Below are 25,090 nucleotides of genomic sequence, written 5' to 3'. Positions count from 1 at the left end.
TCCGATGGCTGGAAGTTCCAAAAAAAGACGTAGGAGAAAAGATGGAAATATTAATACATTAAAAACACAAAGGTTTGAATTTATTATTTTATAATTTGACATAATTATACATAGTTGAAAAAACCACATTTCACAGAAAATTTTGGTTCACAATATTTATTTATCTTGCAAAAGGAAGTTTTGCGTATTACTTATTAATACACACAATTAAGTATAATGATCATTTGTACTTATATTATGTTTGTGCCATGTCTTATTCGAAATTAGTGTGTCTGTGACAAAAATTATAATCTGGTACAATAATTAATAGCAGCTATACATTTTGTTTTCTGTTAACTATCTACTAAACTAATATTTTTGAATGTATTATAGTATTGATATATTGCCGAAGACTATGCCTGAGCATGGAAATCCTCAAAGCATACTACCTGAACCAGAATTTCATCCCACATTTGAACACGAACACGAAGAATTTATTATAGAAAATGAAATTGAAGATTCAAGCCCTAAATTCCGTGTAGAAGGCCGTAGAATTATAGACTTTTCATATTTTTTCCAACAACTTCAATTAATTAGCCACCATGATTCTCCATTTAATTGTAATTTATCACATTTAGAAATTTTTGGGGAAAATCGGGATAACTTTAGTAGTACATTTTTTATCCAATGTAAACTTTGTGGTAAAAAATTAAAATTATATACCACTGAAATGAACAAAAACAAAATGAATCTGTGTGACGCATTTGTATCCAGTATAATCAGTATCGGCAGTGGATTTTCAAATCTGGAAGAAATGTGTTCAGCAATTGACGTACCATCGATTACAGCAAGAACATACAGAAAGAGTCAACAGAAGGTGTACGAGTGGTTTGAAGAAACCAAAAATAAGAGTATGGAAAACGCTGCGAAAGAAGAGCGACAACTTGCAATCGAAAATGGTGACGTCGATTCTTCTGGTATTCCCATGATATCAGTTGTTGCAGACGGCTGTTGGTCGAAACGTTCATACAGATGCAATTATTCCGCAGCATCTGGCACTGCCACGATCATTGGTCAAAGAACCGGAAAGATTTTGTACATGTCAGTGAAAAATAAATATTGCGATTTGTGCGCCAAAGCTAAAAATAAAAATATCCCTGCTCAACAACATAAATGCTTTTTAAATTACACCGGTCCGTCAGCTGGAATGGAATCTACAGCAATATTAGAAGGCTTTAAAGAATCTATTAATACACATGGATTGATTTATTCAAAATTGATTGCTGATGGAGATTCCAGCACATACAAAAAAATTCTTGATTGTCACCCATATCCGAATGTAACTGTCTAGAAAGTTGAATGTAAAAACCATTTAATTAGAAATTATTGTGGCAAAATAGAGGCATTAACCAAAGACACAAGATATCCCTTGAATGTAAGAAAAATCATTGCGTCAAGAAAAAGACGTCTGCGGAAAGCCGTCATAGGTGCAATCAAGTATAGAAAACTACAAGATAGTATTTTCGAAGAAAAGGTTATCGCTTTGAAAAAAGATTTAATTAATGGACCGCACCATGTTTTTGGAGACCATACTTCTTGTCTACCATATTTTTGTACAAATGAACCAAATACAGAGGACATGCTTGATGTAAATTATGTACCAGCATTAAAGTAATGCAGTCTATTTTCTCAATTAATGATATATAATTCTCGTTTGGTGCTAAATTCAAAAAGTTTAATTTATAATTTTTCTACTAATATTTCAGAATCTTTTAATAACATGATTGCAAAATTTGTAGGCGGCAAGAGAATTAACTACTCTCAAAGACAATCGTACATGGGACGATGTGCAGCGGCGGTAATCGCATTTAATACAAATAAGTTACATTGCACAATTCAAAAACAAGTTTATAAAAATAGCCCAAAAGCCTTCATAAATCGCTTAGAATCAAGAAGGTTGAAAAAAAATAAAAAAAAAATAGGAAAACCTTGGCGAAAACCAATACATTCTGTTCCTTTATCTAATCCAGGTTATGGAGAGAGTTGCCAAAAACCTGATATGGACAAAAATCAATATCAATTGTTAAAAGAAACTTTTTTGAAAAAACTCAAACTGACAAACTATGAGAGGAGGGATATAGAAAGACGCACTGTATTACAATCTGAATGTGCAGAATGGCTAGAAAGGCGACGAAACCTTCTTACTGCCTCTGTTTTTGGAAAGGTGTGTAAGCGGCGAGAAAATACAAAATTTGGGCCTTTGGTAAAACGTTTATTATATAGCCAATCATTAGCCAACGTGAAAGCGGTAAAATATGGTAAAGAAAATGAATCAATAGCTTTACAACAGCTTAGTGTACAAGAACGAATTAAGATTGAGAGATGTGGATTGTTTATCGATGATGTGTATGATTTTATCGGTGCAATGCCAGATGGCATCAGCGATGATGATACAATTATTGAAATAAAATGTCCTTTCTCAGCTGCTGGAATAAGTGCAGATGAAGCTATTGTACAGAAAAAAATTAAATTTTGGAAAGTAGATAAAGACAGGAATATGGTAATAGATAAAAATCACGATTGGTACTTCCAGATTCAGGGGCAGCTTCATATTACTAAGAAAGATGTCTGTTTATTTGGAGTTTACATAATTAAGAGTTTAGACATAATTTTCCTGTTAAAATAGAATTAATCAAAAAAGACGAGACATTTTGGATTGAAAAGATTGAAAAAAAGATATATCACTTTTATATGAATTGTCTACTGCCAGAAATAGTAGATCTATGAATATTAGAGAACCAGAAAGGCTGAATTTCTAAATTTTTATTTTAAATTTTATTATGCTTAATATATTTTCAACAAGTCTATATTACATCACTATTTTATAGTTCATCAAGATATATCTAATTTACTAATATAGTTTACTGTTACTAGACACCCACAACGAGTGTAATTTTATGAAATTCAAAATAATATGTATACTTACATCTAAATAATGATACCTAAAGATCTTGCTGGCGATTCCACTGTGCCATATTTTGTATAAGCATTCGTCTCTGCAGCCGTGGAGTTTGGTCCCGTGTAAAAATTACATTTTGTTCTCAAGGTCAAAAACCAAATTGGTTGTGCCAATGGCTTATAACCATTCCTCATAAATGATTATAACTGATATCACCTCATAACTGATCAGTGCCATGCACGAGTTAACTCGCGGGATCTTTTAAACGTCATAACTTCTGAATGAACTGTTTGTGTATATTTTCTTAACAATATTTATCATTTTAGTGTGAAAAAATTCACGTTAAACATGTTGATTTGGTAAATTTTCACAAATATTTATCATTCTATTCTTATTTCATATTTTTTAAGGGATTCATTTTATTCCAAAAATAACTGACCTACAAGTACCCACCTGGTAAAAATTGGATTTGGATTGGATGGAATTTCCTAGTAGATTTTCCAACTAAACAACATGACGCTTTCTATATATTATTTACTGTTAGTTTTGAAATTATTGTATTTGAAATAAATAATGTATCAATAATACACATAGAAATCAATAGATATATAAAATAGATATCACAGTTTAAAAATCAGAAAGATCAATGCATATTACCATTGTTTATGTTTCAATATAAAACAACATTTATCATTGAACGTAGGTACCAAGAAAAATAGAGATATAGTATATACCCGATATAATTATATAAATTATTATATTGTTAATTACTCTGTGGGGTCCATATATACTGCTTCAATAGTAATTTAATTTTGTACTTGATTTACTTATTATATGTACAAATGTAATATACTTACCTACTTATTAGGATATATCTTGGTGAATTTTAAAATAAGAGGAAATTAAATGTAGGTCATCGTGTCTAACTAGATGTCAGCCGTTGTTAAGTCTTATATAAATATTTATACATTATTAAATTGTTTTTCTGTTTTTTATTGATGTAAAGACATGGCATGTATTCAAAGTAATAACAAATTAGCTGTGTACTATTTATTTAACTTATATTAAAACCCCAAGATTGATTTCGTCTTACGACATATTTTATTCTTCTAAGTTTTACTATGACATTGTAATATGAACCATGGATATAGTATAGTACTTAAAAAAATCAAAACTGGTAATATATTATTTCAATATTTAATTGTCAATTTTCATTTGAAGTCAGCATTTAATTACTGGTATAACACATAATTATTAACTGATATCTACAACTTCAGATGGACAAATTAATTGATATATCATATTATCAGTTTTCATTTCCTTTCAACAATGTATTCATTCTAGCAGCTATTTTAAATATCTTACTAGTTTTTATGTCATGGCACCTTACAAAGGCTCCGAGCAACCGTATACTGAGCTTCGAGAACAGATGTTTACGACGGATACTGGGTGTGCGGTAATTTTAGAAGTAACGGGAGATAAAAGAACGCACCAAATAGCCTCCCATCACGCTGAGAGTGAATACGCAACTTTGTACCTGGCCCGGCCACGTGCTGCGAGTGCCTAAAGAGAATCCCAATCTGGTTTGCCTGTTCTTCAAGCCAACCGGATTCCGGCGTCCTGGATGGCCGCTAAATACTATCTATATAGCATATCTGGCGGAGTTACGGACTGCTAGTATGACCTGGAACGATGCAAAAAACAGAGTGACAGAGATTCTTGGAGGCGCCGCATTGTATCCATATGCTGCAACTAAGATGCGGATATAGCCGAAGAGAAGAAGTAATATACAGTATCTAGAAAACTTAAAGCCTTTGAAATGTGTGTGTATAGATACATGCACCTTTCATTGGTGTTGGAAAGACAATTTTTCTAATATCAAAGTGATATTGAGACTGAAAAAGACAAGACTTGGAGAGTAAGCTCTACCAAATGACATACCTAATATGATACAAGTAACTGATATGCACAATTATATTATATTTTATATTACGAATCAAAATAGCAACTTTTATATCATTATCGATAATAAATTTAGTGCAAAAATGTTTTTATAAAATTGTTTTATTTTTTAAACATTAGTCACTTTATATTTACCTTGTGTAATTGTACTATTAAATCTATAAAATGGGTGTATATGCTTGATGGTCGACGTCATAAATCACGCCATGTTCGAATCGTACGCCGAAAGTTGGATTTATTTCATTATTAATTAAAAGATTTATTTCATTCCATCTTATTCATATGAAACCGTCGACAAGCAAAGATCTCGGTAAACATTTTCTCCATCTGCAAAAAACATAACATAGGAACTGTTAATAGTGTGATTTTTAATCTTTTATAGTTGGCGACTGTTTGAAGAGTGGTAATTAAAACGGATTAGTGATAATACAAAGCATCAAAAAAGATTGATTAACTAAAATAAAGTAATCAGGTAGGTAACATGTTTAATAACAACTAGAACGCCTTAGATTATATCAAACAAATATATATGAAATCACAGGTTTTATATAATTCTGGAATGAATGTAACTAACCTCAAAAAAAGGATTGTATTACGTCGGAATTATGAAACATTGAAAGCATGTATAGACTAAGAAAACAATAAATAAACACTTGAATAATATATGCAAAACACACAGAATACTACGATAGTAATAAATAACATAATATTGTACTTACAGATAGTGTTTCTTATTCCTGATATAAAACACAATTGTTTTAGGTACCTTGCAATTTGTAAACATAATATTTGACACTTTTGACAGCAGAGAGATTTTTATATTAGTCTATGGCCAAAAATACGGATTTATTTGGCCGGCTAATAAAAAGATTTTAATAAAGCAAGAACATTTTAAATATGCGACAAATAAATAAAAGTATATATAATAAAGTTGTTAAAAAAATCTGTGTACATTATAAAATATATTTAATATTATAAATACATATATTTTTTAAATTTATGTTATAATTTGTAAACGACGAAGCACGTCAGCTAATACGCATAGTAAATGTTTAAACTTCGGTAATCAAATTCGAATGTGACAGAAAGAGAAAGAATAACTTTTTGATCATATTAGCATGCGTAAAAGAGATGTAACATAATATCACTTTCACTTTAAAAATCATACCTAGTATTCAATGTCATAGTTCAACTTTAAATGAAAAAACAGAAACTCTAGGTAAGCATGTGTGCCCTTAAGTTAAGTTTCTACACCTCTGACGGAAAGGAAGTCTTTTGACACTGCGCGTATTTATCATGCTATGTATACTAAATTACGGTATTTTAATTGACTCACCACATATTTACTTATCAGATGCATTTGAGTAACTACAATTTGAAGTGAGCACAATTTTGTAAAACTTAACACAGTCACAAAAAAATCACTTTTAAAAAATTGGTAACATCCGTCATTTGTTGTTTCACAGGTCACAGGTGATATTATTTACGTCTCACAATGATTTAAAAATGCACAGCACTATATAATAACTCACATTTATAGCAAGTACCCGTAGATAACTATAATTATTCAAATAAACAATAACATTTATACGAATTCCGATTAAAACTGACCATTTCATTGAAACGCGGGCGCACGAAATATCGACGTTTTAACATAACCAAGGAATAATATTTCCAAATTTAATGTCACTTTTTTTTTTGTACGGCTGTTGGATGAATTTTTTTTGAACCAATCAAAATTATATACATTTAATTAGCTCATTATATAACCCAAGAATATTTAAAAGGTATCGACCAGTGTTGCCAACTAAAATTTTCAAAGTTCAGTAGATTTTTTGATTTTTTCTTCAAAATATCAGTAGATTGACAAAAATTTATAAAATTCAACGATTGTGTTTGGTTAAAGCGTGCATATTGACACAATCTTACAGGTGTCTTTTAAAAAATCATAAAAAAGGGACTTTTGTTCATCACAAATATCATAATTTCTTCTTTTCCTGACAAAAATTTCAGTAGATCTAATGAAATTCCAGTAGACATGGCAACACTGACTATGCGATCAACCCAGCAGTGTTGCCATGTCTACTGAAATTTCAGTAGATCAACTGATATTTTTTGCCAATATACTAAACTTTTGATTTTTTTTTCGAAATTCAAGAAATCTACTGATATTTGTGTTTCTCCATAATTGTAAATTAACTGATGATTCTTTTAATAATAAACTTGGAATGATTAACGAATGACCTTTTTTGATGTTATACACTTCTAAATTGACATAAAAAGCATTGTAACTCTACCCAAGAGCGCCATTTTACCCATTAATATCATCATTGCTTACAATAAATTAATATAATTAGTTATTGTTATTCTTATTAGTTTTAAATCATATCTAATAAACCACATTTTTCAAAATCTTCTGAAATTTTTAATTTTGACTTGGCAACACTGGGTTGATCGCATAGTCAGTGTTGCCATGTATATCTACTGAATTTTTAAATTTTGACTTCGCAACACTGCAAATATTAAATTTTGAATTGGCAACACTGGGTTGCAGTGTTGCCAATTCAAAATTTAAAAATTCAGTAGATAGACATGGCAACACTGACTATGCGATCAACCCAGTGTTGCCAAGTCAAAATTTAAAATTTCAGTAGATTTTGACAAAAAAATCAGTAGATTTCATAAAATATCAGTAGATTTTGAAAAATGTGTTTATTAGATATGATTTAAAACTAATAAGAATAACAATAACTAATTATTTATTGTAAGCAATGATGATATTAATGGATGAAATGGCGCTCTTGGGTAGAGTTGAAATGCTTTTTATGTCAATTTAGAAGTGTATAACATCAAAAAAAGTCATGCGTAAATCATTACAAGTTTATTATTAAAAGAATCATTAGTTAATTTACAATTATGGAGAAACACAAATATCAGTAGATTTCTTGAATTTCGAAAAAAAATATCAATTGATCTATTGAAATTTCAGTAGACATGGCAACACTGGATACCATAGAATATTATTTCAAAATTTGATAGCGTAACATTTTTTTTGTGGCTGTTAAATGATAATTTTTTAAACCAATGAAACTTATATACATTCAATTAGCTCATATAACCCAAAAATATTTAAAAGGTATTCAACAATAATTGGTGCTATACATATTATTTAAATCATTATCAACCAGGATCAATCCACTGCTGGATAAAGGCCCCCCTAGCCTGATTCTATTCCTTTCTGTCATTTGAATTCCTGTATTTATCAAAATCGGTGATATTATATTTATCCTCATATTCATATCGTCATCATAATCATCGACCTGAACCAATTCACTGCTGGATAAAGGCCTCCCTACCCTGATTCTACTCCTTTCTGTCATTTGAATTGCTGTATTTATCAAAATCGGAGATATTATTTATTTACATATTCGTATCGTTATCATCATCATCATCAACTAGGATCACTCCACTGCTGGATGAAGTGTTCCGCAACCTGATTCGACTACTAGCAGTTAAACGAATTTGTGATACTATACCTATTTATATCATCCTTATCGACATCGACCTGAACCAATCCACTGCTGGATTAAGGCCTCCCTAGCCTGATTCTATTCCTTTCTGCATTTTAATTGCTGTATTTATCAAAATCGGTGATATTATATTTATCTACATATTCATATTGTCATTATCTTCATCGACCTGAACTAATCCACTGCTGGATAGAGGCCTCCTTAGCCTGATTCTACTCCTTTCAGTCTTTTGAATTGCTGTATTTATCAAAATCGGTGAAATTATATTTATCTACATATTCATATCGTTATCATCATCATCATCAACTAGGATCAATCCACTGCTGGATGAAGAGTTCCCTAGCCTGATTCTATTCCTTTCTGCATTTTAATTGCTGTATTTATCAAAATCGGTGATATTATATTTATCTACTGATACCGTGAAGGATGGGGTGGAGAACTCACATTTATGCTGGCGGCGTTCTTCACGAGTATCACCTTGATTGAGGGTTGTGTGGACATCAGGACATAATTATAACACAGAAACTTCGATTCAAAACCTCCGCGCAGAGGATATATTTAATTACACTAGATTATACAAGCGTGGGTTGTAATAACATTAGGGTGGACATCGATTAGTTTACATTATTAATTACACTTAAAGGAGTCTTAGATTTAGCTACCACACAGTCATTATATGGGAACACGTGTTTGAACACATCAGCCAAACTGGCGCGAACGTTTTATCGAGGACGCGACACGTGGTTTTGAGGTGGTTGTAGGGATTATTATCGGGCCGCTTACACAAAAGGAATTCACTGATTTATAATAATGAAACGAGCGCGACTTTACAGTTTACATCGTAAAAACTCCGGGCCACACCGAAGTGCAACCCCGGATGTCAGCTTCCACTTTGGCGGGAGAATGAGTACTGTCGGCCCTTAACTGCAACGACCCTATCGGTGGTGAGACAGCGGGGAGCGGTACGAAGGGAATCTTTCGGTCAAGTCAAAACCTAACGGTGATCTTTTCTGTCGGCAGGTACAATTTTTTTCGCCCATTGCTATTGTTTACTTAGCTTTGTCAGAGATTCTAAACGTTCGTCAGGGGAAATGGTGTTTTTGATTAAATCGCTGATCTAGAATTTGAAACTGTCGCGCCGGGGCCTCCTCTTTTTTTGTCTGGTAACACTACATATTCATATTGTCATTATCTTCATCGACCTGAACTAATCCACTGCTGGATAAAGGCCTCCCTAGCCTGATTCTACTCCTTTCAGTCTTTTGAATTGCTGTATTTATCAAAATTGGTGCTATTATATTTGTCTACATACTCATATCGTTATCATCATCATCATCAACTAGGATCAATCCACTGCTGGATGAAGGATTCCGCAACCTCATTCTACTACTATCAGCGAAATGTCAAACTAAAAAACCCATCCCGAAGAGAAAACTATGGCGCCATCTATGCATACTTCACAATTATATTAAAATCCAACACCGCCAAGCCGTCTGCAAGACCTAGCGAGACAGACTGGCGAGAGCCAGCTGGCTCAGCTAGTCTTTCATTATTATTATCCTACAGCTTTGCCCGTTTTTGCGAGCGATTGTGTGCCTTATTCGTCACGTCCGATGGGTTCAAACGCCAAACACACTAATTGAATGTTCGAAATTCAAATAGGTCATATAGAGTATGAAAGGAAGGGTTTTCCGAATTTAAGTTATCTTGCGATATAATATTGATGTTTCTCTAAAGCTTTCCGGCACATACGTCACATTATTGACAATATGGGAATTTATTTTTTCACAATGTTTGCAACACTCGAACCGACTAAACAAAGATGGCCGCTTTAAATTTAAAATGCGTTTTAACCGATATATACAATCAATTTTCACAAACTTATCATAATAAGATTGATCGATAAACATATTAGAACTGATTTATTTAAATTTTTATAAATTAAGTTCTCTGTTTATGTTAAGTTTCTACACCTCTGACGGAAATCAAGTCTTTTGACACTATAAATTTATTACGCTATGTAAACTAACATACGGTATTTCAATTGACTCACCACATATTTACTTATGAGATGCATTCGAGTGACTGTAAGTTGAAGTGAGCACAATTTTATATAACTTAACACAGTCACGAAAAAATCACTTTAACCGTCATTATTTGTTGTTTATGTAAAAAACGACAGGTGATATTATTTACGTCTCCTAATGATTTAAAAATGCACAGCACTATATAATAACTCACATTTATAACAAGCACCCATAGATAACCATAAATATTCAAATAAACAATAACATTTATACGAATTCCGATTAAAACTGATCATTTCATTGAAACGCGGGCGTACGACATTTCGGCGTTTTATGATACCAAGGAAAATTTTAAAATATGTCACTTTTGTTTTTTTTTTGTAAGGCAGTTGAATCATTTTTTTTTTGGACCAATGAAACGTATATACATTTAATTAGCTCATTAAAACCCAAAAATATTTAAAAGGTATCAACCAGTGTTGCCAACTAACATTTTCAAAGTTCAGTAGATTTTTTGATTTTTTCTTCAAAACACCATTGATTGACAAAAATGTATGAAATTCAACGATTGTGTTTGGTGAAAGCGTGCATATTGACATAATCTCACAAGTGTCTTTTAAAAAATCATGAAAAAGTGACTTTTGTTCATCGCAAATATCATAATTTCTTCTTTTCCTGACAAAAATTTCAGTAGATCTACTGAAATTTCAGTAGACATGGCAACACTCGATCAACCCAGTGTTGCCAAGTCAAAATTTAAAAATTCAGTAGATGGACATGGCGACACTGACTATGCGATCAACCCAGTGCTGCCAAGTCAAAATTTAAAATTTCAGTAGATTTTGACAAAAAATTCAGTAGATTTCATAAAATATCAGTAGATTTCATAAAATATCAGTAGATTTTGAAAATGTGGTTTATTAGATATGATTCAAAACTAATAAGAATAACAATAACTAATAATAATAATTTATTGTAAGCAATGATGATATTAATGGATGAAATGGCGCTCTTGGGTAGAGTTACAATGCTTTTTATGTCAATTTAGAAGTGTATAACATCAAAAAAGGTCATGCCTAAATCATTTCAAGTTTTTTATTAAAAGAATCATCAGTTAATTTACAATTATGGAGAAACACAAATATCAGTAGATTTCTTGAATTTCGAAAAAAAATAAAAAATTCAGTATATTGGCAAAAAATATCAGTTGATTTACTGAAATTTCAGTAGACATGGCAACACTGACTATGCGATCAACCCAGTGTTGCCAAGTCAAAATTTAAAAAATTCAGTAGATAGACATGGCAACACTGACTATGCGATCAATCCAGTGTTGCCAAGTCAAAATTTAAAATTTTAGTAGATTTTGACAAAAAATTCAGTAGATTTCATAAAATATCAGTAGATTTTGAAAAATGTGTTTCATTAGATATGATTTAAAACTAATAAGAATAACAATAACTAATAATATTAATTTATTCTAAACAATGATAATATTAATGGGTAAAATGGCGCTCTTGGGTAGAGTTACAATGCTTTTTATGTCAATTTAAAAGTGCATAACATCAAAAAAGGTCATGCGTAAATCATTTCAAATTTATTATTAAAAGAATCATCAGTTAATTTACAATTATGGAGAAACACAAATATCAGTGGATTTCTTGAATTTCGAAAAAAAATCAAAAATTCAGTATATTGGAAAAAATATCAGTTGATCTACTGAAATTTCAGTAGACATGGCAACACTGGATCAACCATAGAATAATATTTCAAAATTTGATAACGTAACATTTTTTTTATGGCTGTTAAATGATAATTTTTTAAACCAATGAAACTTATATACATTCAATTAGCTCATATAACCCAAAAATATTCAAAAGGTATTCAACAATAATTATTGGCGTTATACATATTATTTAAATCATCAACCAGGATCAATCCACTGCTGGATAAAGGCCTCCCTAACCTGATTCTATTCCTTTCTGTCATTTGAATTCCTGTATTTATCAAAATCGGTGATATTATATTTATCCTCATATTCATATCGTCATCATAATCATCGACCTGAACCAATCCACTGCTGGATAAAGGCCTCCCTACCCTGATTCTACTCCTTTCTGTCATTTGAATTGCTGTATTTATCAAAATCGGTGATATTTTATTTATCTACATATTCGTATCGTTATCATCATCATCATCAACTAGGATCAATCCACTACTGGATGAAGGGTTCCGCAACTTGATTCTACCACTAGCAGTTAAACGAATTTGTGATAATATACCTATTTATATCATCCTTATCAACATCGACCTGAACCAATCCACTGCTGGATTAAGGCCTCCCTAGCTTGATTCTATTTATTTCTGCATTTTAATTGCTGTATTTATCAATATCGGTGATATTATATTTATCTACATATTCATATTGTCATTATCATAATCGACCTAAACCAATCCACTGCTGGATAAAGGCCTCCCTAGCCTGATTCTACTCTCTTCTGTCTTTTGAATTGCTGTATTTATCAAAATCGGTTAAATTATATTTATCTACATATTCATATCGGTATCATCATCAACTAGGATCAATCCACTGCTGGATGAAGGGTTCCCTAGCCTGATTCTATTCCTTTCTGTCATTTGGATTGCTGTATTTATCAAAATCGGTGATATTATATTTATCTACATATTAATATCGTCATCGTCACCATCGACCTGATCCAATCCACTGCTGGATAAAGGCCTCCTTACCCATATTCTACTCCTTTCTGTCATTTGAATTGCTGTATTTATCAAAATTGGTGATATTATATTTATCTACATACTCATATCGTTATCATCATCATCATCAACTAGGATCAATCCACTGCTGGATGAAGGATTCCGCAACCTCATTCTACTACTATCAGCGAAATGTCAAACTGTCTGACGTGAATAAAAAACCCATCCCGAAGAGAAAACTATGGCGCCATCTATGCATACTTCACAATTATATTAAAATCCAACACCGCCAAGCCGTCTGCAAGACCTAGCGAGACAGACTGGCGAGAGCCAGCTGGCTCAGCTAGTCTCCTATATATTATTATCCTAAGAGATTTTGGAAAATTCACTAACAGCTCATTTAAGCGACATTTTATTGTTATTTTTACATCTTCACTTCAAAATGTGCGCTACCGATTCATCTACCGTTTGAATTGACCACATTTCAGAAATTTTTAATGATTTTACAGGTACGTGACGTTTATAACTGATATTTTCTCATATAGCGTATACAATTCGCCATACTTCTTTTAACATACAGCAGAATGACGTCTTCGTCGCTTAAGACCTTATAATCCTTTATTTGACAAACGGATTCGATTATTTTTATTCAAATATCGTAATGTAGGCATTGGCGCACTTTTTTCTGGTGAAAAAACCATAATTTTGGTACAATTTACTACGTATAATATCTTTTGACAGCGGTGTACGCCATTGGCGGCCATTTCATAGATAACGTGATATTCCAAATTTGATTTTTTTAAAATACTTTGTGGCTGTTCACTCAATCTTTTTTTATTGAATAATTACCTAGGCTACTAATTTCCATAGATCAGATAGTCATATTAAACTAACAAAGTTGCCATTGCAAACAATACAAGAAATTAATACGAATTGTTATAGTCATCAAAATGTGTGATATTGTATAATATCTACCTATTTTTATCGTCCCTATCATCATCAATCTTGACCTATCTATTGCTGGATGAAGGCCTCCTCAGCCTTATTCTACTCCTTACTTACACATGAATTGTTATATTTATCAAAATCAGTGATATTATATTATTATCTACCTATCTATATATAATGCCATTATTATCACGAGCCTCAATAAATCCACTGCTGGATGAAGGCCTCTCTACGTTGATTGTATTCTTGACAGTATTGAATTTCTAATGCTACTTATCTACATATTCATATCGTCATCATAATCATCATCATCATCAACCAGTATCAATCCACTGCTGGATGAAGAGTTCCGCAACCTGATTCTACTACTATTGGTTTAACGAATTTGTGATATTATACATATTTCTATCCATTTTATCATCATCGACTTGAACCAATTCACTGCTGGATAATGGCCTCCCTAGCCCGAATCTACTACTTTCTGTCATATGAATTGCTCTATTTATTAAAATCTGTGATACTATATTTATCTACAAATTCATATTTTTATCATCATCATCATCAACCAGGATCAATTTTCTGCTTAATAAAGACCTCCATAGACTGATTCTACTCCTTTTTGTCATATGAATTTCTGTATTTATCAAAATCGGTTATAATATATTTTTCTACATATTCATATCGTCATCATCATCATCATCATCACACCGACCTGAACCAATACACTGCTTAATAAAGACCTCCCTAGCCTGATTTTACTCCGTTCTGTCATATGAATCCCTGTATTTATAAAAATCGGTGATATTATATTTATCAGCATATTCATATCATCATCATCATCATCAACCAGGATTAATCCACTACTTAATAAAGACCTCCCTAGCCTGATTCTACTCCTTTCTGTCATATGAATTGCTGTATTTCTCAAAATCGGTGATATTATATTTATCTACATATTCATATCATCATCATCATCATCATCATCATTGACCTGAACCAATCCACTGCTTAATAAGGACCTCCCTAGCTTGATTCTACTCCTTTCTGTCATATGAATTGCTGTATTTATCAAAATCGGAGATATTATAGTTATCTACATATTCATATCGTCATCATCATCATCATCGACCTGAACCAATCCTCTGCTTAATAAAGACCTCCATAGACTGATTCTACTCCTTTTTGTCATATGAATTTTTGTATTTATCAAAATCGGTTATATTATATTTTTCTACATATTCATATCGTCATCATCATCATCATCATCACACCGACCTGAACCAATACACTGCCTAATAAAGACCTCCCTAGCCTGATTTTACTCCGTTCTGTCATATGAATCCCTGTATTTATAAAAATCGGTGATATTATATTTATCAGCATATTCATATCATCATCATCATCATCATCATCAACCAGGATTAATCCACTACTTAATAAAGACCTCCCTAGCCTAATTCTACTCCTTTCTGTCATATGAATTGCCGTATTTCTCAAAATTGGTGATATTATATTTATCTACATATTCATATCGTCATCATCATCATCATCGACCTGAACCAATCCACTGCTTAATAAAGACCTCCCTAGCTTGATTCTACTCCTTTCTGTCATATGAATTGCTTTATTTATCAAAATCGGAGATATTATATTTATCTACATATTCTTATCGTCATCATCATCATCATTGACCTGAACCAATCTACTGCTTAATAAAGACCTCGCTAGCCTGATTCTACTCCTTTCTGTCATATGAATTTCTGTATTTATCAAAATCTGTGGTATTATATTTATTTACATATTCATATCGTCATCATCATCATCATCGACCTGAACCAATCCACTGCTTAATAAAGACCTCCTTACCCTGATTCTACTCCTTTCTGAGGTATGAATTTCTGTATTTATCAAAATCGGTGATATTACATTTATCTACATATTCATATCGTCATCATCATCAACCAGAATCAATCCACTGCTGGATGGAGGGTTCCGCAACCTGATTCTACTACTATATTATACCTATTTCTATCTTCCTTATCATCATTGACCTGAACCCATCTACTGCTGGATAAGGCCTCCCATGCCTGATTCTACTCTTTTCTGTCATTTGAATTGCTGTATTTATCAAAATCGGTGATATTATATTATATTATATCTATTTATATTTCCATAATCATTATGAGCCTGAATCAATCCACCGGTGGATGAAGGCCTCTCTTAAGTTGTTTGAATTTCTGTCGGTCATATGAATTGCTACATTTATCAAAATTGCTGATATTATATTTACCCATTTATAATATCGTCATTATCATCATCAACCGAGATTAATCCACTGCTGGATGAAGGTTATCCCAACCTAATTCTACTCTTCTTGATCATATAAACTGCAATATTTTTTTAAATTTGTGATTATATATACCTACCCATTTATATTGTCATTATCGTCATCAACCTGTATCAATCCACTGCTGGATGAAGGCCTCTTTAAGCTGATTTCACATCTTTAGGTCTTATAAATTCCTATTCTTATCAGATATAATATGTATTGCTTCATTATTTATCAACATTTGTGTCGATATGAATGTCCCGCACCGGGAAACTATTTTTTAAATCAAAATATGATTTTTAAAATATTATTCTATGACTCAAAGCATTTATTTTTTATAGACAATGAAACAAAATTATGTTTAAATTTATTTTTTATGCTGCTAACTTTTTCTATTATGTACATGGGACCCGTAAGAGATAGATAGTTATATTGGATCGCTATTTATGATAATCACAATTGAGATGTATAATTATTTATCATATTTAAATGCACATACCTACACATATATTGTATTAAAATTAAAATAACAGTGGTAGCAATCGGCGATTGCCAGCTGTTCTGCTAAGCCTAGCAGCCTGAAATGGTGTCAGACGATATTGAGAAGGACAGACTCCAGAATAGAACACGCACATGACTCCAAATTTGTATTGGCAGTGACGACATGCAGATCGTAAAACTGACAAATCAGCTAAATTTTCAACTGTCTGACGTGAATGAAAATCCATCCCGAAGAGAAAACTATGGCGCCGTCTATACACACTTTACAATTATTATATTAAAATCCAACACCAAGTCACTATGACGAAAAGCTGTCTGCAAGACCTAGCGAGACAGACTGGCGAGAGCCAGCTGGCTCAGCTAGTAATTATATTAATTATGTATCTAATTATTAAATATTTTGGACAAAGTGTAGTCATGACAACAATATTACGCGCAAAGGTTTTAGGATTTGCAATAAGACCCTACCATATTTCAAACAGTTCGATAGACTGACTGAGGTTACCTGACGCAAAGTCCATATGAAAAAATCTCACAATTCCTTGACAAATAATCTGACATATATTTACGCCAAGACTAGCACGCTATGGTATATTTTTTAAACCTTTGCAGATTGTTTTGTAATCTGTATAATACATTTCTACATATATGTCATCTGTCGTTAGCAAATTAAGTCTATTAATTAAAGTATTAAGTAAATTAGTCTAAGCCACTGGCTAGTAAATAGTTTTTATAATATAATTATTGAACAGATTTATTAAGCATAATCGGTACCTATACCTAGCTTAATTAATCCAACTAAATTCAATATAATATTTCAATTGTAGGTTATTTTTACTCCAAAAACTACAAATTATGTAACGTATAACAGCTCAATTTTGGAAACATCCTATACAAATACACCAATAAACTCTATACAATTCCAATTTACATCTGCAATAAGGCTTTTTCAAATATCAGATCGTAAATTTAAGGCTTTATCGGTAATAAAACAATATAAACGTAATATAATATTACAAAATAGTATCAATAAACAATATTTCTTTAAATTTATCAATGTATTGCATATGTTATAATAATGCACGACATATTTCATTTTTGTTATATCGATAAAATATATAAATAGCACTTAGAATGATTTATTGTCCTTTTTATATGATTCTTATGAATTTTGTTAATGCTTAAAAATACTATAAAGTATATGAATGCTTCAGATTGATCAAATCACTAAAATAATATAATGGTTGGAACGAACACTGCATATATCAGTAACCCATATATGGGTCACCTGATTAATCCCCGAATTATAGTAAAATGTATTGCCATCGCATTATTAAATGTGTAGTGACTAAAGTCCCCATTTTTTGAAGTGGTATACTTATAATATGTAAAATTATAGACAAAAATACACTGGTTTTTTAAATGACAACAAAATATATTATAGGTAAAGTAGGTACCAAGAGATGTCGAATAATTAATATACTCTTGTAACGGCAGGGTATATAATATGACAATATAATAAAACTCTAGAAATAAAACAGGATTTTTAAGACATCATTCTCACTAGAAACACACAGTTAAAGGGCGTAATATGTTCAGTGATTTGGTTACTTCCGCATTCACATAAAGGATGCGCATATAATCACCATGTATGCATAATATTATAATACCTATTATTTATGTGCAGCATATGTGATTTAGACTCACTGTGTATTTGAGACCAAAACTATCCTACTCCTGAGTATATTACTGTATAATGAGAGTTTGTCATTCGGTATGCCTAACGTGGCGCTAAAACCATTCCTATACTATCGTAGAATATCTTACCACATTTTTACTAATACGTATTTGACCCATAAAAATGGTGTTGTCTTTCGGCTAGAATAGTAACTGGTCAAAGTTAAAGTTGCATAATATCATTATAAATCAGCAGTGGCACATATGATTAAAACATATTATATCTATTTTGTAAGCACACAATGTCACTGCAGAGAACTGAACTTTTGAAATTAAATTTCATCCAGTCTAAAAATATACCTAGTTAATTAATTATATCGTGCAAATGCAACAAAATGTATTTAAGGGTTAAACTTACTGTAAACCAAAGCCAAGCATTACATAATACTTACTATGAAATTCATCAAGTTTCCAAAATAAAAGGTATCTAGGTTCTTCTGTCACCAAGTTCTACTATATCATGTATGTGTGACATCAGATAGTTACCTAAAAGATCTTCTTCTCTCGGTGATGACTTCTATCGACGATTGGCAAACAACTTGCAGTACACCTCCCTATCCTGGACCAGTCGTATCCGATCCCAAACGCCTTGGACACTAGCTATCGAGTTCATAATCATGCATTTTCAATGAATTTAACACATATTTTTTATATTATTTCTTGGTCAAAGAAATAACCAAAAATATTTTTGTTAACTATGATTATAAATATATTTTCAGCTGGGGTCGATCCACTGCTGGACGAAGGCCTCCCCCAGCTCCCTCCACTTTTCTCGGTTCCTTGCTATTCTCTGCAACGTACTTCTACGAAACATGACAAGTTCATCAATCCAGCGGTTTGTGGAGCGCCCCTGTGGCCGCTTAGTACCCCTCGGGTACCACTGAATTCGTCCAGCGGCTGTCCGTTCGCCGTGCAATATGTCCGGCACACCGCCATTTCATCAATTTGGTGACCTCTATCACATCTCTTACTCATGTTTGCTTTTTTATCCATTGGTTTCTTCTGCGGTCCTTACGCGTTATGCCCAACATGCACCTTTCCATGCCACGTTGCGCAACTCTCAATTTTTGGATCTCTAGTGTGTTGAGAGTCCATGTTTTGCAAGCATACGTTAGCACTGGTAGCACACATTGGCAAATATTTAAAATAATACAATTGCGGGTCTCGACTTATTACGAATCAAAATAAATAAATTAAAAGATTTTTTTAGTGAACACACATCTTTCATTTACCGGAAGATTTATCTGACCACTAAGCTACCAATCTAAAGATCATTATTCCATGGTTTGTGGAAACCAGATTGTAACAACATACCTACCTCACAAAGTTAATATACTGTTTGCTTTCCCGAAGATAAACTGTACAGCACCAGTACCTATCTGAAGATAAATATTACATTTTATTTTTCAATATGTATCAAGAGTAAAATGACGCAGTAGGTTTGGCAAATGGTTGATTAACATTATATTATAAAATTCAATTAAAATTCACGTATAAATAAATAATATAGTAGCTTCTCTTTTTGTTTTACATGTTACATAAACTTATCGATGTTATGTAGTTCTAATGAAGACAGCTACCTACATTATTAAATATTCCTAAGTATATTTTAGTCTTTAATAAAATATAATTACATTACGCATCATTTAAGTTTATATTATTGATAAGCTTTATAAGTCTACATATAGCATTGTTGAGATAAACCATTACAGATACGATATACTCGTATGAAGCCGGATAAAGAGAATACAATGTAGGCAGTATATTAAATTAACCACGCGGATCCCCTTTCGTATTCCACATTGCTATATAATAATAAAATTATTTACGGGAATACATTGTAAGGTTTTGTTGTTATTATATAAGGGAAACAAAAATATATATAAAAAAACTGCAAACGAAATTCGGTTCTAAATAAAAAGCAGCCCGTAAAGTGGGGCGTAAAACAGCCATGCTGTAAAAATAAATGGCGAAATTGGTTTACTTTCTGAAAAGGTTGGTATCGTAGAGTAAGCGATGTTATACTACAGTAGTGGGACTAGAGAAATATATTAAACTTTAAAATAGACTAATAAAGAAAAAGTACTCCATTAAATTCTTCAATTCGGTTGATTCTTTGAAACATTTTTTTTGACAATCCCACTAAGTGTTGTATATTTGGTTCGATATCTTTGTGGGTAGATTCTTTGGCTGGCAACTATAATACATTTGATCATACATAATTTTCTGAGAAAATATATTATAACCAATACAATAGAATAGACACCCGGCATGAATCGAACCTGTATCTCTTGAGTTTACGCCCAGTCCGCGCATTATCCACTATGCTATGAGGTGACATACTAATTACGACAAATTTTTACTATTGACCTTTTAATACCTGTTCATCAGCGCTCCTCTAAATCAAGCTACTATTGGCAATCGGTTTTTGTTTATAAAATCAAAGTAGGTACCTACTACTTCAATTACTAACCGACATCGCGGATTTCTCCAATATTTTAATGATATAACTTGCTATTAGAGCTAAAGATTTAAGAATGTACCATTCTAATTATTAAACATACATAATTTTGAAAAACACTTCTGAGAAAATATATTATAACCAATAGAAAAAATCTTTTTGAAAAAAGTTTTCTCAGAAGTGTTTTTAAAAATTATTTATGTTCAATAATTAGAATAGTACATTCTTAAATCTTGTAATTTATACGTTGAATAAAAGAAATAATTAATTAAAATATATTTATTTGTCTCCCACTCTCAACAAAAATATCATTTAAAAAATGTTCTAATAACGACTATTGTATCATTATCTTTTTCATCTAGTGAATACACACGTCCTATATGGAATCATTTACGCCATGCGAGAAAGGTGAATACGTTAATATGATGCTTGAAACCGACTTGTGGCAAAAGTGCACATGAGAAGTAGCCGCTGATGTACATAGCATAGCCCGCCCAAATGTGTGATGAAAGACATTCACTATATGGGCGTACACTATGTTGCAGAATCACATCTAAAATCGAGGAAAAGCTTCTTTAGGTCTTCCAACGAGATTTCGGAGTTGCCTGCGATGGAAATAATGGCAAGAGGAAGCGAGAAATATGACAACGCAGTCTCCTTAATGGTATCCGATCAGAAGCTACCGCCTGAGGTACACAGGAATTTACAGTTTAGAGGACGATGAATTGATAATAATATGTTTGAAACCAATTACATGGTGGAGAAGGCATGGTTCAGAAGAGTCTAGGCATATCTCTCCGAGATTTATCCTAGCTTCTTTATTGGTATATCTATGAGACTTCTCACAGTTATGTAATACATATAGCTAAATAATTATTATGATAAGCAGATCCACATTAAATTAAACTTATTTTTGCACCTCGCTTAGTTACCAAGCTGTTTCCTAGGCCTGTTATCCGGTAACAAAAATATATCCTGTATTAAACGTTTACTTTTTAATTTGTCTTTTTTTTAAACCATATCTGATCATAATATGGGGCTCCATATGGTGTATGGTTTATTACAAGATTTTAATATGTATACGAGAAATGAATGTTACCCAGTTTTCTTCAACCTATTACGTCCATACTCTGGGTACAAATACACCTTAAAAACAACATGAGATTTTTTGTTACCAGACTCGAGTTTCGAACCCGGGATCCAAGATATTATCGTTATATCGTAACACCTGTTAAGATGTTCCATAAATATCAAGTAATTTAGTATTTTCTCACTGCTAAATAATAATATTAATATATTCTGCATAAAATACGAGTGTGTACGGTCTTCTCAAGGAAATGGTTTCCCAATATATTATCCACCACGCATCGGTTTCTAACCTAAGGTTGGTGGCTTGAGTTCACCATAGGCGTATTTTTTACACTAAGTAGAAGACATTTTTTTCTGATTTGAGCCTAGGGATTAAGAAACTAAAACTTGTGATGATTATTCATTACACAGTAGTGATGTTCATTCTACCTGGTATTGTACATTGGATGATAAAGCCAAGAGAAAAACAGAAGATATTGTTTTTGAAATATGGTCCTTAAAGCAGGTGAGAATCCGTATATTATGGCTAAAATTAACTAACGGATTCACAATGATCTTCGAATTCGAGACACTATTCTCGGTTTGCATCCGCCAAATTCTTTAATTTTCAGGTCATATAGTTTTCATGTAGAATAATAATCTGGGAAAACATGTAGTATTTGGTAAGATGGAAGGTCAGAAAAGTCGAAAAGGGGGTCTCTCTAGAATCTAGATGGATGGACCAAATCAAAAATACTACAAGTTTTTTACTGATAAAACCATTACGTACGGTTGAATATTGAAGGAAATGAAACTAAACAATGCAAAGCTGGATATCTTTGAAAGACAGATATTAAAAAAAGTTTTAGGAACTGTATGCGAGGAGGATAGCACGTGGCGAGAAGGGTACAACCATGAGCTATATGCGTTGTATGAAGATCCCCCTGTAGTCTCACGCGTGAAAGTGGGGCGACTTCGTTGGGCAGGCCATGTCTCAAGAATGGAAGACACCCAACCACTAAAGAGGCTTCTCTTCAACAGACCAGAAGGGAAAAGAAGGGTCGGGAGACCTAGACTACGGTGGCTGGACTGTATAGAAAGAGAGACAGCATCCCCGAGACTGAGGCGGTGGAAGGAGCTTGCGGCAGACTGAGTGGAGTAGAGACGTTTCCTGGAGGCGGCCAAGACCCACATTGAGTTGTAGTGCCGATGATGATGAAACTACACTATGGGGAAGACTGTCAGATGATCTTATCATACGGGTCATGAATGAAAATAAAGAAGTTGAGTTTGCTGCGTCACACGTAAAACAGATAAATTGTTAGGTACTTAAGTGAATGTCTCTTTGTCAGCATAGAGAATCTTTTTAATTATTTAAATAAAGTCAAAGGGAAAAGAAAATTTCATCGAGTGTGGTATCCACGTCGATTACGTCAATGTCGACCATTGTAGCGCTTACCCTACTCGGCTTTCTGCGGCGAAGTAATACCCCACACAAATAAACGGTTGTTTAGACCTCCTTGGTGACTCATTGTTGCTCCGTTTTATTGTTAACCACGTTTGTGGAACGCTTTTACGTTTTTTTAGTGCCTAAGGTATGTGATTTGAGACACAAAACGTACGCAAATGATAGACTAGGAAAATAAAATGCATAAAACATGCAACATATTGAAATAACATCTTCTTAATATATATTAGGCACTTTAACTTTTAAAGTGATTTAATATACTATACTTATATATAGGCTTACCATACATCCCGGTTTGACCGGGATTGTCCCGGTTTCACACATTGGTCCCGGCATCCCGGACTGTTTGGAATTTTGTCCCGGTTGTTATTCCGCGTATGAATGATTGGCAATAATATATTAATGTGATTGGTCGTAGACAGAAGACGCATTTTATAAGTGTTACTAACAACACTTTAAATAGATAAGAAATAAAACTAGCGCCTGTTGTTATATACTTTTTACCATTGAAGGTATGCACGTAAAACTGCTGGATTTTGAGTCTGTTCACGGCGAGACATCGGAAATGTTGACTGAAAACATAATTTGAGCAGTGCGTCGTCATGAGATTGACAAAAAGATTGCATTTTGTAGTGACAATAATTGTAAGATAAATTTTGAAGGCGTAGGATTTTAAAGGATTTTAAATATTATAACATTGAAGTTAATAGCCCCACCAAACCATACCCGGTCTTAATCGAGCATATCACAGGACCCTAGTTTTGTATGTAGAGCAGACACAACCTATTTGAAAGAAGGCCCGGCCCAATTTATCCATTTTCTAATTTTTCGCAGTGAGTAAAAGTATTGAAAAATAATGATATATTATACTAGACTAGTAAGATGGCGGAAGGCAAAAGAGTTGATGATGGACCGAGGGAAGTGGCGCAAACTTGTGCTTGCCCTGTGCCCCAATAATGGGGTGTGACAGGTTGAAAGAAGAAGAAAATACTAGATGAGACATTAATGTTATTATTTTAATCATCCAATCGGTCTCCACTCTGCATTACGTACATGTGTATTTACACGATAGAACTTAGTACAAAAGAAATTAGAATTTTGTCGCATTCAATGAAAAATTTGATGATAGTAGTTATTTGGGGCTCATTTGGTCCACGGGTCGCGATTTGTGTATCACTGATGTAGAGCATCAGTATTTTTTTATGACTGGGAATGTCTCAGGAGCAGTTACCCAAGACTTAGGTCACCGTGCACTCCAGTGTTCTTTGACTGAATTTACATTACTTTAAGTTACTTTGTTTAGTTAAACGTGCCCATGAGACAGAGGAGCATTTAGAAGTAAAATTAAAAAAAAAATGATAAATAACAAAATCTCTTACAAAACCGCCATACCAATCTAAGTA

The 25,090-nt window shown here is 32.6% G+C and overlaps 2 protein-coding genes and 1 long non-coding RNA gene across 4 annotated transcripts in view; all 3 read right to left on the bottom strand.

Annotated features, from left to right (window-relative positions):
* LOC147066714 (uncharacterized) overlaps positions 1-25,090 on the bottom strand; it is a 1,113,477-nt gene that overhangs the window by 200,284 nt on the left and 888,103 nt on the right. The window lies entirely within an intron of this gene.
* Positions 1-25,090, bottom strand: part of LOC147066719 (synaptogenesis protein syg-2-like) — an 874,747-nt gene that overhangs the window by 674,355 nt on the left and 175,302 nt on the right. The window lies entirely within an intron of this gene.
* LOC147066720 (uncharacterized) lies at positions 4,017-5,703 on the bottom strand. Its single transcript, XR_015071500.1, has 3 exons — positions 5,620-5,703; positions 5,036-5,227; positions 4,017-4,622 (listed from the first exon to the last, which is right to left on the bottom strand). It is a non-coding gene; the product is annotated as an uncharacterized LOC147066720 (long non-coding RNA).

The sequence above is a fragment of the Rhyacophila brunnea genome, unplaced genomic scaffold (genome assembly GCF_057557595.1).
Source record: "Rhyacophila brunnea isolate RB1 unplaced genomic scaffold, BYU_Rbru_1.0 scaffold_4, whole genome shotgun sequence".
In the NCBI taxonomy this organism is placed as follows: domain Eukaryota; kingdom Metazoa; phylum Arthropoda; class Insecta; order Trichoptera; family Rhyacophilidae; genus Rhyacophila; species Rhyacophila brunnea.
Note: the sequence above shows the minus strand (reverse complement) of the source record. Positions and strands in the feature narration are given on the sequence as shown.